The following is a 16,845-nucleotide window of genomic DNA, read 5'->3' as shown; positions in this document are numbered from 1 at the left end:
TCATTGGACTTTCCAGGTGATTCTTTAATAGAAGTTTATTGGGAATGATCTTCCTTCCAGGATTAAGTTACCTGCCATTGATACTATCTATATTTTCATGTCGTTCTCAACAGTAGCATCAAATTGTAGAGTCCAAATCCTTTTAAGTGAAAGTGGCAGGGCCCACTTGATAAGAAATACTTCCTTGATATTTGGCCTCCATAAATATGTTAGCAAATTATCCACAAGCAGCAATCAAATAGGGTTTCTTTCTTTCTTTCTTTCTTTCTTTCTTTCTTTCTTTCTTTCTTTCTTTCTTTCTTTCTTTCTTTCTTTCTTTCTTCCTTCCTTCCTTCCTTCCTTCCTTCCTTCCTTCCTTTCCTTCCTTTCCTTCCTTTCCTTCCTTTCCTTCCTTCCTTCCTTCTTTCCTTCTTTCCTTTTTTTTTTTTTTCAGGCCCACACCTGTGGCATATGGAAGTTCCCAGGCTAGGGGTTGAACTGGAGCTTCAGCTGCTGGCTTACAACACAGCCACAGCAACACCAGACCCAAGCCACATCTGCAACCTACACCACAGCTCATGGCAACATGGGATCATTTAACCCACTGAGTGGGGCCTGGGATTGAACCCACATCCTCATGCATACTAGTTGGGTTCATTAAGACTGAGCCACAATGGGCGTCGTGGCTCAGTGGTTAACGAATCCGACTAGGAACCATGAGGTTGTGGGTTCGGTCCCTGCCCTTGCTCAGTGGATTAACGATCCGGCGTTGCCGTGAGCTGTGGTGTAGTTTGCAGACGCGGCTCGGATCCCGCGTTGCTGTGGCTCTGGTGTAGGCCAGTGGCTACAGCTCCGATTCGACCCCTAGCCTGGGAATCTCCATATGCTGCGGAAATGGCCCAAAGAAATAGCAAAAAGACAAAATAAATAAATATCCTGTGAACAGCAAAGCGGCCCAAAGAAATAGCAAAAAAAAAAAAAAAAAAAAAAGACTGAGCCACAATGGGAACTCCCCGTAGGCTTTCTAGAGGCATTTTCTCGGATTTCCTCTTCTGTTCCTGAAGTGTCATTGAGGATTTGTTTCATTTACTTAGTTTTCACACTCTATTCCAGATTCTGTGTCCATGGAAGGGCAGGGCATCAACAATTCATATCATTAAATGTTATATGGCATGCTTTAAGATGAAAAAAATTAGATGAATGAATAGTCCTTTACTATGTACACATCCAAAAATCCTTCCTGGACTAATTTTTCTTTCTTCTTTGCCCATTTATAAGCATGGTCTCAAGATTTCTTTCTTGTTGGCCCACCTTTCATCATCCTAAATGAGAAAGATGACCTCACAGAATAGAGTGAAATCTTTGGGCCTGTGCCACCGGGAAGAGCCAACTTTTAACAGAAGTTTGGCGTAAGATGATCCAATTTTCATCACAAACAGCTGTCCTTCTGCACTCTGTGACCGTAAGTACTCCATGCTTTTATGCTATTTCCTCTGGTTTCATAAATACTCACAAAGGCAGTACAGTGTGGTACTTACAAGAGTGGACTTTGGAATCAGAATGATTGGGCTTGGATTCTGGTTGTGCCATTGGCTGCCTGTGTGACCTGAACAGGTTGCTTACCTGCCCTCTGCATTTTAATCTTAAAATGAAAGTAAAAATAGTCCTGCTTCATGAGATTGTTATTAATACCAATAAACAAATACGAACATGGAATTAGCATCCTGCTGGACAGAGAGTATAAAGCTCTAATAATAATGTTAACAGGAGTTCCCGTCATGGCGCAGTGGTTAACGAATCCGACTAGGAACCATGAGGTTGCGGGTTCGGTCCCTGCCCTTGCTCAGTGGGTTAAGGATCCGGCGTTGCCGTGAGCTGTGGTGTAGGTTGCAGACGCAGCTCGGATCCCGCGTTGCTGTGGCTCTGGCGTAGGCCGGTGGCTACAGCTCCGACTGGACCCCTAGCCTGGGAACCTCCATATGCGGCGGGAGCGGCCCAAAGAAATAGCAAAAAGACAAAAAAAAAATAATAATGTTAACAATTATTATTGGGCATTAACTGGATCTGTAAGACACAGAGTTAGGGGCATGGAGAATACAAAGAATTATAATGTTTCATTAAACAGTCAACAATTACATTCTTACAGGGGAGATAAGAGATACATGAACAGCAAAAACTATATGATGGAAATAAACATTTGAACAGTATCTTTTCAGGAGAAGGCTTTACATAAATTCTAAACTTAGCACTGAGTATTGAAGCATAAGCACCCTTTAGATTAAAAAGGCATTCCTTTTTCCTCCTTCCTAAAGTCTACTCTCTAAGAAGAGTATTATATAAATATCTATATTGATACGTGCATTTTGGAAGTCTTCTTTATAGTGTCATATACATTTAAAACACCCTTCTTAGTTAATGTTGTAAGAAACTCCATTCTCTTTACTCTTCATTACTAAACAGCAGGTGGAAATTGTTTGGGGACAGAAAGAATTCTTCCTAGAATTCCTGAAATGACATTATACATTGGTAGTATATACTATACATGCATGTAAATAATATATAAAAAATATATATGTATACAGTATAGCAGCCTACAAGGCCATGGTTAATTCTAGTCATATTGGAAGAATAGCCTCCATTTAGGAGAAGTTGATAGGCTAATTCTTTCCTTTTGCTGAATCAGAGTCAGGATCTCCTTGAAATGATTACTCCTTCCTCTGAGGGGTGTTTGTTTTGAGGCCACATTAAGGAATAGGTAGGGCTTCTTTCCTTCACAGGGGTCATAGATTTCAATAGGATGAAGTGACTTAGGGACCAATATTATGGGGAATGAATGACTTGGCTCACAAATGCTCAGGTATATTTACGTTGTCCCTTATTTTTGGGGGGAAGGGAAAATTGAGGTCAACATGGCAATTGTGCAAAATGATACTTAGAATATGCACCAATTTTCATCTTAAAATTACTGATTAAAATTATAATTTGATATAGAAATTTTCTATAGAAATAGCTTACAAAAACTGGAAGGTTCTAAAACGTGAAGTCAGGTGACCTAAAATTACACCATAAGCTGAATATTCCAACCAAATTCAGGTTGAGTTTTGGAAGCTATTTCTCACTGGGAGATGTTGGCAGGTTGCCTTGGCATCAGTAAGCTTAGACATATATGTAAGTTGCTCTTTGTAGGACTGAGCATGCATGCATTCATTCATTCATTCATGGCTGGACACTATAATAGACACTCACGATGCACATAAAATCATTCCACTGTGTATACTGTCTTTCTTTTGAGGACATTAGAAAAGAATACCAACTTATCATGGAGCACATTACTGATTATACAACAGTCTTATGATGTAGAGTTGTGAAGGAGGGCAATTTCTGCTTAGCTTGTATAAGCAAATCAGCCATGAAATGATCCCAAGCCATGAGATGAAAATACACTTCTCCCACCCCAGAGAACATTATCTATCAGTGGACAGTGTTTAGGAGATAACTGATACTAGGGCCACATTCCTGCTCCTAGGTGGGTTTTGTTTTGTTTTGTTTTACCAGATGTTATTCCTGTATTTATTTCTAGGCATGGGAAACTCTAGCCCTGCCCGTAAATACTGGAAACTGGCAAAAATGAGTTTTCTAAGAGGACAACACACGGAGGAACAGTAGTAGATGCCTAGTTCTTCTGAGTTCTGCTCATTATTTCTGTGAGGCCAATTTGATTATTCTGAGTACACCCAATGATTTTTTTATTAGGTCCAGAAACCTAGTCATTTTGATTCTCTTTCAGCACCCATGCAATAAGTCTAAAAACCTATATAATCTCTATCATCTCCCATTGCCACTGACCAAGTTCAAGCCCTCATCATTTCTTTTCTTTTCTTTTCTTTTTTGTCTCTTTAGAGCCACATCTGAGGCATATGGAGGTTCCCAGGCTAGGGGTCAAATTCGAGCTGTAGCCACCAGCCTACACCACAGTTCACAGCAACGCCGGATCCTTAACCAACTGACCGAGGCCCGGGATCAAACCTGCCTCCTCATTGATGCTAGTCAGGTTTTCTAACCTCTGAGCCATGACAGGAACTCCAGCCTAGTGTCTCCTTGAATTCATCTTCAGACATTTCAAGTTTATGGCGTACCATTTTATTTATTTATTTTCGTTTTTTCTTTTTTTTCATTTTTATTAAAAGTATAGTTGACTTACTTCGCCTTACCATTTTAAACACACGTATTCATACATAAGCTGACTAAATCATCACACTACTTAAAAGTCATCAATGGTATCAAATCAGCTATTGATTTAAAAGTTAAACTCTTGAATATGCAATGTCTTTTATAATTCCTTCCTTTTGGAAGCTTAAAGTATTATCCATCTCCCTCTTACTTTCTGTGTTTCAGTTTTACAGAACTGACAGCGACCCTTGTGAGACAACTGTGCAACAAACAAAAATGTTACTTCAAAATCTAGAGATAAAGTCCTATTTGGCCTTTGGAGAATAGAACAGCAGTTTCAGTCAAGAGGTAATTATTGACCATCTGAGTTCTACCCTAGGGACTGCGACAAATATGAAAATATCAGGTGACCATTAGTCCTAGTTTGCTAGAGACACCCTTTATTTATGTCTGAAGTCGCAGATGAATTATCAACACTCTCTTTTCACTTTCAGTCTGCCTGATAAATTAGGTGGGCCCTAATCATATAAGGCACAAATCTTGCTGTTTTGGAGATGCCATTTAGACATACACACCAGAAATTAATGGAAAGTAATATAAAATTTGATGCAATCAAGCATTTAATTTTCTGATAGAGCCTAAAGTATTATGTGCAAGAGGGACAGAGAGGGAGTCGACATCATTTAAATGGGAAGAATCTGAAGGCTGGATAGACTGAGAGGGAGGGCTGACATTCCAAGGTGGGGGTAAAAGGAAAAAGTCACAGGGGACATGCATAACAACTGTGTGCCCTGCTAAGGAAACCAATTTGAATGGAGTAGAGAAAATGGTTTTTTTTTGGATAAGGTATACCATTTGATGGGGGTGTGTAGACTCTGCCTGGGTTGAAGAATTGTTGTGGCATCCAGGATGCAAGAATTAGAAATTGTGGCAAGAGCAATGATTTTGGAAAACTGATCCTAGAGGGGTGAGTGGGAGATGGCCACTTGTCTTGTGTGGAGAGAGAAAATTGAGATACTGAGCTCAGGCTTAGAAATTCTCCCATTGAAGAGCCCCATTTGGGGGAATTCCATTGAAGGGTAAATCCATGTAAGGAATGCTCAGGGTAGGCTTCTGTCACCCCAGGGACACAGTTACATGGTACAGGCTGAGAGTATCCTTGTCATAGAACTAATTGGACAGGAAATCATTTACTGAAGGAAATCATATTGTGTAAGAGGACCTGTCTCTTTTCTGGGTTGAGAGACCTATAGAGATGAATACTTTTTTAATGAGAAGAAGAATATAAATAAAAATACAGCGATGTGTTCTATATGGCTTATTGCCATGTCCGTCAGTGCACTCACAGGTCATCAGTCTATTTTCTTGCCCCTGCTGTACGTTGCACACTTACCACACAAGGCAAATGCTCCTGTTACTCTTCTAGCTATCCTCCTACACTGCAAATTCTGTGCAGTCAGGATCTCATTTTAATAATATTTTATCTTCAGTGTTTTGCATTATGCTTTCATGAATAAATTAGTGAAGAGTCAGGTGATGCTGAAAATTTTTTTTTCCTTCTTTTTTTTGGCTGTCCTGAGGCATATGGAGTTCCCAGGCCAGGGGCAGTTCCTGGGCCAGGGGAAGTTGTGCCCTACGCTGCAGCTGTGGCAACATCAGATCCTTAACCCTACTCTGCTGGCTGGAGATCGAATCCACATCCCAGCATCCCAGAGACATTACCGATCTCATGGCCACCACACCAGGAACTCCTGAAATTTCTGTTTTGGTGATTCAGTTTTCCCTCAAAGAAGTTAGAAGATCCTCAAAAAAAATGGAGAAAGGAATACAATGTGTTCTTGAGGCCTGAGCACAATCAGGAAGTGTGAATGGCTTCTCCGCTTAGTGCAGGCTGTTGTGATTTTTGTCACAGATTTGACTGTATATAAAATCATTATCTGAAGGATAACCATGAGATACTTGTCCTCTCAACTAAAAAGACCCATGATGTTCCCTGCTTGGATTTTTTTTTTTTGTCTTTTTGCCTTTTCTAGGGCTGCTCCCGCGGCATATGGAGGTTCCCAGGCTAGGGGTTGAATCGGAGCTGTAGCCGCCAGCCTACACCACAGCCATAGCAACGTGGGATCCGAGCCGAATCTGCGACCTACACCACAGCTCACGGCAATGCCGGATCCCTAACCCACTGAGCAAGGGCAGGGACCGAACCCACAACCTCATGGTTCCTAGTCGGATTCGTTAACCACTGCACCAGGACAGGAACTCCCCTGCTTGGATATTAATGTATGTTATTCCTACTTTTCCTTTTACTCTTTCTCATAATAGTTTCGAATATTACCTAAATCAACAGTCAATAAATATTAATGTTTAGGTATATAATTTGTCTTTTACTTCAATTCCTTAATTAATTATAGCAGTAAGATCATGAACAGTCATACTAGGAACTTTAATGAGCTTTGGAGGCAGATGGACCTGGCTTAAATTATTCTATGATACTTGCTAACTGTATGGCCATTCATAAGTTATTTCTTCTCTCCAACCAAGCCTCCATTTTTGTTCTTTAAAAATGCAGATAGTAATAGAATGTACCTCACAGAGTGATTGCGATTGTTAAATGAGGATATTTGTAGGAAGGTGACATCATCAAGATGATGACATAGGTTACTCCCGACCTCAGTCCCCCTCACAAAAAGACAAATCAGCAACTATCCAAGGGCAAGACACCACTGTGAAAACCCCAGACCTTGGGAGTAAGGGAGAAAAACCACCCTGGAACGCAGGGACTGAGAAGGACAGTATTAAAAGAGTAAGAGGAGTGGTTTCGCTTTGACCACATTGTCCTTCCTCAGCTTGGCCCCGTGGTTCTTCCAGAGCGAAAAGAGCCCAAGGTGTTCCTCCGGCTCCCCTGGCCCTGTGGGCACTTCCTGGGAGGCCATGCAGGTTTGGCGTCACAGTGATCACAGGGGGAATACGCAAAGCCCAACTTCTGGGGATCAGATAGAGGTGGAAAACAGGAGTGGGGCTTACAGAAGTCAGCACTTACATCTTGGTGGACAACATTTCTGCTTGCAGTGGTGCCTGAGCAGAGATCTCAGCTCTTCCCAAATGCTGAGCTGAGCTGAGATGGCATCCCCATTGGGCCAGAAGCTTCTGCCTGATTTGGGTCCCCAGTCAGCAGCCTGTACTAGCTGGAGAGCCCATTCCACGGCTCTGCCTGGGAGAAAAGCAAATTTATAGCCATGCCCAACTGCTGAGCATAGCCTCTAGACCTGCCTGACCAGGACGACTGGCTAGAGGAATTGAACATCTGCAGAGCTGATCCCACAGCCCTGATTAGGCAGAGAGCCAAACTGGAATCCCTGTCTAACTGTTGAACTTAGATTCTAGCCCTGAATAACTAGGGAGCCTAAACTGTGACCCGGGGCAGCCTCCAAGCCTAGCCTATGCTATTGCCTAGCTATAGAACACAGGCTACAGTGGTGCCCAGCAGTGGAGCCCAATCTATGGCCCTTGATTGCTCAACACAGCCTATGGCCTCACCAAAGTGATGACCACAGGGAGCCTAGCAAGTGAACCCTCCCAATTGTGGAGCGTAGCTTATGGCACCACCCAACCAGGGAGCACTGACTGACCCTGCTCAAATGTGGAGCACTGTCTCTAGCCTCATTTGACTGTGGGATACAGATGGAGGTCTCATCTGAATAGAGAGGCTGGCCAGTGACCTTGGCTAATGACAGAGCATAGCCAGTGACCTACTCATCTCAAAGCACAGCCTGTGTACCCGCCTAACTTTGGGTCACGGGCTTTGACTCTGCTTGATCACAGAGCACAGCCTGAGGCTCTGTCTGATGATGAAGCCTTGACTGTGGCCCTGCCTGAACACAGAGTCCAGCTGGTGGCACCATCCAGCTTGGCAGCAGAGCCTAAGACTCTACTTGACCTACCAGTGATACTGCCCTGCCAGGGAACACAGCCTGCCACCTCACCCAACTAGAGGTGAATATGGAGCACAGCTAGTGACCCTGCCTGACTGTGGAGAAGAGCCAGAAGCTCTGCCAAATCAGAGTCCATCCAGTGGCCCTTTCTGAACCTAGAGCCCAGCCATCGGGCCCATGCAAACATGGAGCTCAGCCAGCCACACTATATTCTACCCTCAGAGCACAGACAGTGGCCTCATCCAACTAGAGAACCCTATATGAAACCACACGTACCTGTGGATGCTACCAGCTGATTCATTCAGTATCCCAAGCTGAGCCAACTGGTAAAGGTTAAGTCATTCCTTGTTGTAATAAACGTGTCAAGTTGGGAAGAGAAGATTGCTTACTTAAATGCTCAGATCACTGCAAAAAGAATCAGGTAAACATAATGCCATCAAACGAAACTAATAATGGTCTACTAACTGACTCTAAAAAATGGAGATTTATGAAATTTTTGAAATCAGAATAATCCCCCTAAAGAAGTTCAGTGAACTGCAAGAATACACGGACAGGCAGCTAAACAAAATTAGGAGAATATGATGAACAAAATAAGAAGTACAACAAAGAAATAGAAACTATCATCAAAAAATCAAATAGAAATGCTAGAACTGAATGATTACAATGACTGTACCGAAAAACTCAATTGAGAGCTTAAACAGCACTTTCAACCAAGCAGAAGAATGAACCTGAAGATAGGTCATTTGAAATTATCCAGTCAGAGGTGCAAAAAGAAAAAAAAATAATGAAAAAAAAGTGAAAAAAAAGAAAAAGACTACAGGGCTAATGGGATACCATACATAATGCTGTAGGAATCTCAGAGGGGAAAGAGAAAGAGAAAAAGACAGAATGTCTTTTTAAAGCATAATGGCTGAAAACTTCCAAAAACTGGGGAGGGACATGGACATCAAGATTCAGGAGACCCAACTCCCAAATAGGCTGAACCCTCAAAAGGCTGCACTGAGATACATTATAATTAAATTTTCAAAAGTGGATTTCCCGTCGTGGCGCAGTGGTTAACGAATCCGACTAGGAACCATGAGGTTGTGGGTTTGGTCCCTGCCCTTGCTCAGTGGGTTAAGGATCCGGCGTTGCCGTGAGCTGTGGTGTAGGTCGCAGATTCGGCTCGGATCCCGCGTTGCTGTGGCTCTGATGTAGGCCGGTGGCTACAGCTCCTATTCAACCCCTAGCCTGGGAACCTCCATATGCCGTGGGAGTGGCTCAACAAAAGATAAATAAATAAATAAATAAATAAATAAATAAATAAATAGATAAATTTTCAAAAGTCTAAAACAAAGAAAGACTTTTTAAGCAAAAAGAGAAAGATGACATCACATATAAGGGAGGCCTCATAAGACTGTCAGAAGAAACTTTGCAGACCTGCAATATATTCAAAATATAGAATATAAAAAAAACCCTGCCATCTTGCCATCTAAGAACTATATTCAGAAAATCTCTTCTTCAGAATGAAGAAGAAATAAATATTTTTTCCCCCCAAACACAAAAGATAAGGGAGTTCATCACCACATACATGTATAGATTCTTTTTTCTCACATTATCATGCTCCATCATAAGTGACTAGATGTAGTTCCCAGTGCTACACAGAAGGATCTCATTGCTAATCCATTCCAAAGGCAATAGTCTGCATCTATTAACCCCAAGCTCCCAATCTATCCCACTCCCTTCCCCTCTCTCTAGGCAGCCACAAGTCTGTTCTCCAAGTCCATGATTTTCTTTTCTGTGGAAAGCTTCATTTGTGCCATATATTAGATTCCATATATAAGTGACATCATACGCTATTTGTCTTTCTCTTACTGACTTACTTCTCTCAGGCTGAGAGTCTCTAGTTCCATCCATGTCACTGCAAATGGCATTGTTTTATTCATTTTTATGGCTGAGTAGTATTCCATTGTGTATATATACCACCTCTTCCTGATCCAATCATCTGTCAATGGACATTTGGGTTGTTTCCATGTCCTGGCTATTGCGAATAGCGCTGCAATGAACATGTCTTGGCTATTGTGAATAGTTCTGCAATGAACATACGGGTACATGTGTCTTTGTTAAGGAAACTTTGGTCCAGATATATGCCCAAGAGTGGGGTTGCTGGATCATATGGTAGTTCCATGTACAGATTTCTAACGTACTTCCATTCTGCTCTCCATAGTGGTTGTACCAGCTTACATTCCCACCAACAGTGCAGGAGGGTTCCCTTTTCTCCACACCCCCTCCAGCATTTGTTACTTGTGGACTTATGAATGATGGCCATTTTGACTACTGTGAGGTGGTATCTCATGATAGTTTTGATTTGCATTTCTCTAACAATCAGGGATGTTGAGCATTTTTTCATGTGCTTGTTGGCCATCTGTATATTTTCCTTGGAGAAATGTCTATTCAGGTCTTTTGCCCATTTCTCAATTAGGTTGTTGGTTTTTTTGCTGTTGAGTTGTATAAGTCATTTGTATATTTTAGAGATTAAGCCCTTGTCAGTTGCATCATGTGAAACCATTTTCTCCCATTCTGTAAGCTGTCTTTTTGATTTCTTTTTGGTTTCCTGCATTAATCAAGGAAATTAAAGAAGATGTAAAGAAATGGAAAGATATTCCATGCTCCTGGGTTGGTAAAATTAGTATTGTAAAAATGGCCATACTGCCCAAAGCAATCTACAGATTCAATGCAATCCCTATCAAATTACCAATGACATTTTTTACAGAGTTCAGAGTACTCCTAGGACCCTTTGTATTTCTGTGAATCAGTTGTCATATCTCTTCCATTTAGACTTCATTTATGTTAGTCTTTTTTCTTGGTTAGTCCAGCTAAAGATTTTTCAATTTTATTTAATTTTCCAAAATCCAATTCTTAATTTTGTTAATCTTTTCTATAGTTTTTCCACCTTCTATTTCATTAATTTCTGCTCTAATCTTTATTATTTCTTTCCTTCTGATAACTTTGGGCTTTGTTTGTTCATTTTTACTTCCTTGAATTGTAACGTGACCTGGTTTATTTGAAAATTTTCTTTGCTCTTTTTTTTTTTTTTTTTGGAATCAGTAATCACAAACATCCTAACAAAGAAATTCCCAGAGTCAGATAATTTCATTGGTAAATTCTACCAAACATTTAAAGAGGAATCAACTCCAACTCAGCATAGTAAAAGCCATATATGAAAAGCCCACAGCTATCATATTCAATAGTCAAATATTGAAAACCTCTCCTCTAAGATCAGGAACAAGACCAAGGGTATTCCTCAAAAAAGTAAAAATAGAACTACTATATGATGCAGCAATTCCACTACTGGGTATATATCTGAAGGAAATGAAAACAGTAATTTGAAAAGATACATGCACTCCAATGTTCAAAGCAGCATAACTAACAGCTGCTAAGATATAGAAGCAACCTAAGTGCCCATCAACAAATGAATGGATAAAGAAGATGTGGTATATATACATATAATGGAATATTACTCAGCCATAAAAAAGAAGCCAAGAATACTAAATGGGGAAAAATAAACCTCTTCAATAAATGGGGTTGGGAAAACTGGATAGTTATACGCTGAAGAATGAAACCAGACTGCTACCTTATACCATTCATAAAAACTAACTCCAAAGGAATTAAAGACTTAAATATAAGTCCTGAAATCCCAAAATCCTTGGAAGAAAACCATGGAAAAGGCTTCTTGATATTGGTCTTGGCAGTGATTTTATGGATACGACTCCAAAAGCACAACCAAAAGAAAGCAAAATAGACAAACAGGAGTCCATCAAGATAAAAAGCTATTGCATATCAAAAGAAACAATCAACAAAGTGAAAGACAACCTACAGAACTGTATGTTTGTACACCATATACCTGATAAGGTGTTAATATCCAAAATACAAAAGTAACTCCTATTATAGCAAAAAAAAAAAATGTTACTAACAATGAGCAAAGCATCTGGATACATATTTTTTCAAAGACACAGCAAACAGGTACATGAAAAGGTGCTTAACATCAGTAATTATTAGGAAATGCAAATCAAAGCCACAACGAGATATCACTTAATTTCTATTAGAATGGCTATTATTGGAAAGACAGGATATAATAAGTATTGGCATGGACGTGGAGGAAGAAAATTCTTTTGTACTACTGTTGGGGATGAAAAGAATATGGAAGTTACTAAAAAATTAAAAATAGTACTAGAACATGATTTAGTACTATAAATTCAAAAGAAATGAAACCACTACATTGAAAACATGTCTGTACTCCCATATTCATTGCAGCATTATTTACAATCATCAAGCCATGGAAACAACCTTAGTGTCCATCAACAGTCAACAGATGATTACATGAAGAAAATGTGGTGTGTGAATATGTGTCTCTCTCTATATATGTGTATATATAAAATAGAATATCATTCAGCTACAAAAAAAGAGATCTTGCCACTTGCAACAACATAAATGAACTTTGAGGGTCTTTTGCTAAAGGGAAGAAATCAGACAGAAAAATGCAAATACTGCATGACCTCACTTATATATGGTATCTGATAAAACAAACTCTCAGAAACAGAGAATAGATTGGTAGTTGCCAGGGGTGGAAGTAGGGAGTTAGAGAAAAGGATGAAAATAGTCAAATGGTACAAACTTCTCATTATAAGATGAATAAGTTCTGGGGCTATAATAAACAGCATATTAACTATAGTTAACAATACTGGGGAGTTCCTGTCGTGGCTCAGTTAACAAATCCGACTAGAAACCATGAGGTTGTGAGTTCGATCCCTGGCCTTGCTCAGTGGGTTGAGGATCCTGTGTTGCTGTGAGCTGTGGTGTAGGTTGCAGATGTGGCTTGGATCCCACGTTGCTGTGGCTCTGGCATAGACCAGCAGCTATATCTCCAGTTAGACCCTAGCCTGGGAACCTCCATATGCCGCAGGAGCGGCCCCAGAAAAGGTAAAAAGATAAAAAACAAACAAACAAACAAACAAAACCCAAAAAACTGTATTGTATACCTGAAAGTTGATAAGAAAGTTATACCTTAAAAATTCTCACCCCTCTTACACAAATGATAACTATTAGAGGTGATGGATGTGTTAACTAACCTTACTGTAGTAATCCCTTCACAATATCCATGTATCAAATCATCAGGTTGTACACTATAAATTTACACAACGTTTTGTCAATTCTATCTCAACAAACCTTGAAAAAAAGAATGTTGTACTGATCCTGGCACATGTTAAGCCCTAAATTAATATTAGCTATTGTTGATATTACATATTAAAATAGGCTTACCCAAGAAAATCTTTCTCATCTGTCCTAGAAGTAGCAGTTTTGATATGCAGCATTGGAAAGGAAGGAAATATTTAAACAAAAATATACCTTAAGGAAAATGAAAACTCGAGTGGGGAAAGACAGAAAAACTAGCATATGATCTTATTTTCCTAAAACATTAATTCTTATCCCCCTTTTTTCCCCTTCCATCCTGGTTTCCAATATTTCATTGAGCCAGGATATAGTACCTCTTTATGTGGAATTAGGACTTTTCTGTCTAGTATGGGCAAGTCCTCTTTAATCTAATAATAACTAGACCTAAGCTGCCTGGTTTAATATAAATGATAAAAGAGGAAAACTAAATATTTCATACTCATTAAAAATGACAGGTTTGGCAAAGGTAGACCCGAATGGCTAAGGCCACACATGAGGTCCATATGTTTCACTGGATCATTTTTGCTTTTGTAGCAGGAATGAGAAGTACTCTGGTTATGAACAATTTTCTGGGGAATTCTTGGGGTAGAGAGATAAATTAGGTCATTTGAGCCAAAGGATATACATTAAATTTGCCACTTTAACTTAATCTTAGGGTCTAATTCTCAAGTTTGGACCAAGCTTTGAGGTACATTGAAAGGAAATGTATCTCATCTTCAGCTGAAGGACATGGACCATAAACTGGGAGGCATCACTGCAAGACGTCTTGCCAAGGACATTTCTGAGAAGTTACATCTCCATTAAACCCTAGGGTCTCGGATAAGAAGGGAGATTTGTGTGCCAATTACCACATCCAAACTCAAGGAACTTGCAAGTATGCCCTTTCTCCTTGAGGTCATTCTCTTTTCAACACTGGTACAGAGAAGATACTCTTCTGAAATGCACTGCTTTTGCTGCAGTTCTGTCAATTATACTCCATTTTTGTACATTCTAGTGATTCTATTGGTACAATAAGAACAAGCATTTGGATCTAATTATTCTATTTTATTTTTATTTATTGATGTATTGATTTTGCTTTTTAGGGCCACTCCCATGGTATATGGAAGTTCCCAGGCTATGGGTCGAATGGGAGCTACAGCTGCTAGCCTACTCCACAGCTACAGCAATGGGAGAATCCGAGCTGCCTCTGCAACCTACCCCACTGCTCACAGCAATGCCAGATCGCTGACCCACTGAGCAAGGCCAGGGGCCAAACCCACATCCTCCTGGATACTAGTCAGATTTGTTTCTGCTGTGCCCCTAAGGGAACTCCTAATTGTTCTATTTTAAGATTACTTAACTCATGTATTTATTCATTCATTCCTCTACCTTTACCCACAAGCATTTTGAACAATTAATACAGAAGAGATTTTACCTTTTTTTCTGCAGAAGTGATTGTAAAAAAGACCCAGAATAGCCAAAGACATCCTGAAAAAGAAAAATGGACCTGGAGGAATCAGACTCCCGGACTTCAGACTATACTACAAAGCATCAGTCGTCAAAACTGCATGGTACTGGCACAAAGACAGACATACAGATCAGTGGAACAGGATAGAAAGCCCAGAATGAAACTCACGCACCTACAGCCAACTGATCTATGACAGAGGAGGCAAGAATATACAATGGAGAAAGGACAGCTTGTTCAATAAGTGGTGCTGGGAAAACTGGACAGCCACATGGAAAAGAATGAAATTCGAACACTCCCTAACACCATACACAAAAATAAACTCCAAATGGATTAAAGACCTAGATATAAGACCAGACACTATCAAACTCCTAGAGGAAAACATAGGCCAAACACTCTCTGACATAAATGACAGCAACATCTTCTCAGATCCACCTATCAGAGTATTGACAATAAAAAGAAAAATAAACAAATGGGATCTACTTAAACTTCAAAGTTTCTGCACAGCAAAGGAAACCATAAACGACACAAAAAGACAACCCACAGAATGGGAGAAAATCTGTGCAAGTGAATCAACTGACAAGGGATTAATCTCCAAAATTTATAAACAACTTCTTCAGCTCCATACCAAAAAAACAAACAAGCCTATCAAAAAATGGGCAGAAGATCTAAACAGACAATTCTCCAAAGAAGACATACAGATGGCAAAAAACACATGAAAAGATGTTCAACGTCACTCATTATTAGAGAGATGCAAATCAAAACCATGATGAGGTACCACCTTACACCAGCCAGAATGGCCATCAGCCAAAAGTCTACAAACAATAAGTGCTGGAGAGGGTGTGGAGAAAAGGAACACTAGTACACTGTTGGTGGGATTGTAAATTGGTGCAACCTCTGTGGAAAGCAGTATGGCGATTCCTCAGAAAACTAAAAATAGAACTACCATTTGATCCAGCAATCCCACTCCTGGGCATCTATCCAGAGAAAACCATGACTCGCAAAGACACATGTACTCCAATGTTCATTGCAGCACTATTTACAATAGCCAAGACATGGAAACAACCTAAATGTCCATTGACAGAGGAGTGGATCAAGAAAAGGTGGTACATATACACAATGGAATATTACTCAGCCATTAAAAAGAACGAAATACCAGCATTTTTAGCAACATGGATGGACCTAGAAACTATCATGCTAAGTGAAGTCAGCCATACAATGAGACACCAACATCAAATGCTTTCACTGACATGTGGAATCTGAAAAAAGGACAGACGGAACTTCTTTGCAGAACAGACGCTGACTCACAGACATTGAAAAACTTATGGTCTCCGGAGGAGACACTTTGGGGGGGTAGGGGGATGTGCCTGGGCTGTGGGATGGAAATCCTGTGAAATCAGATTGTTATGATCATTATACAACTACAGATGTGATAAAATCATTTGAGTAATAAAAAAAAGAATATAGCTTTCAACTCTTAAGGGATATAATATATATATGTGTGTGTGTGTGTGTGTGTGTATATATCTGCTGGATTTTGTCAAGGTCTTAAGAAATATAATTTCTTGGGTGTGTGTGTGTGTGTGTCCCTACTGACTGGAGTTTGGGAAATGTCCTGTACTCCTCACTGTTTGTACTCTCTCATCATGCTTGGCCAAAGGGAGGACCTTTCTTGAACTTTATAATAAAGTCACTCTGGCTGTAGTCTGCAGTGGCCATCCTGTGGCTAGAGTGAGTTGTTACTGACACAAGTATTCTTTTTACATATGCATCGAGGCTTAGTTTGGTTCCTGTCTTCTTACAAACTATTTAATTAGATGTTTGAGGACCATGATTTACCTTGAGGCAGTTATCCAACTGATTTATTTGATTTTTACTTCGAGTTTCTTACATCCAGCATACCTATATAAGAACATCTCACCTGGTGCCAAAGATAACAGAGGACTTGGCAAAGCTGGCTGCTTTGACAGTGTATCTACAAGAGAGCTGATCTGGCACCTGATAGCTGGGTCCATTTCAGCAAATCCATTATTAAGATTTTATTAGCCAATGGTGAATAAATAGGTTTGGAGCTTTCTTCTCCCCCTTTCTATCTTATTTTGTATCATC

This window comes from Phacochoerus africanus, chromosome 6 (assembly GCF_016906955.1).
Source record: "Phacochoerus africanus isolate WHEZ1 chromosome 6, ROS_Pafr_v1, whole genome shotgun sequence".
Lineage (NCBI taxonomy): Eukaryota > Metazoa > Chordata > Mammalia > Artiodactyla > Suidae > Phacochoerus > Phacochoerus africanus.
The sequence above is the reverse complement of the archived record's forward strand: the minus strand, read 5'-3'. Positions refer to the sequence as shown.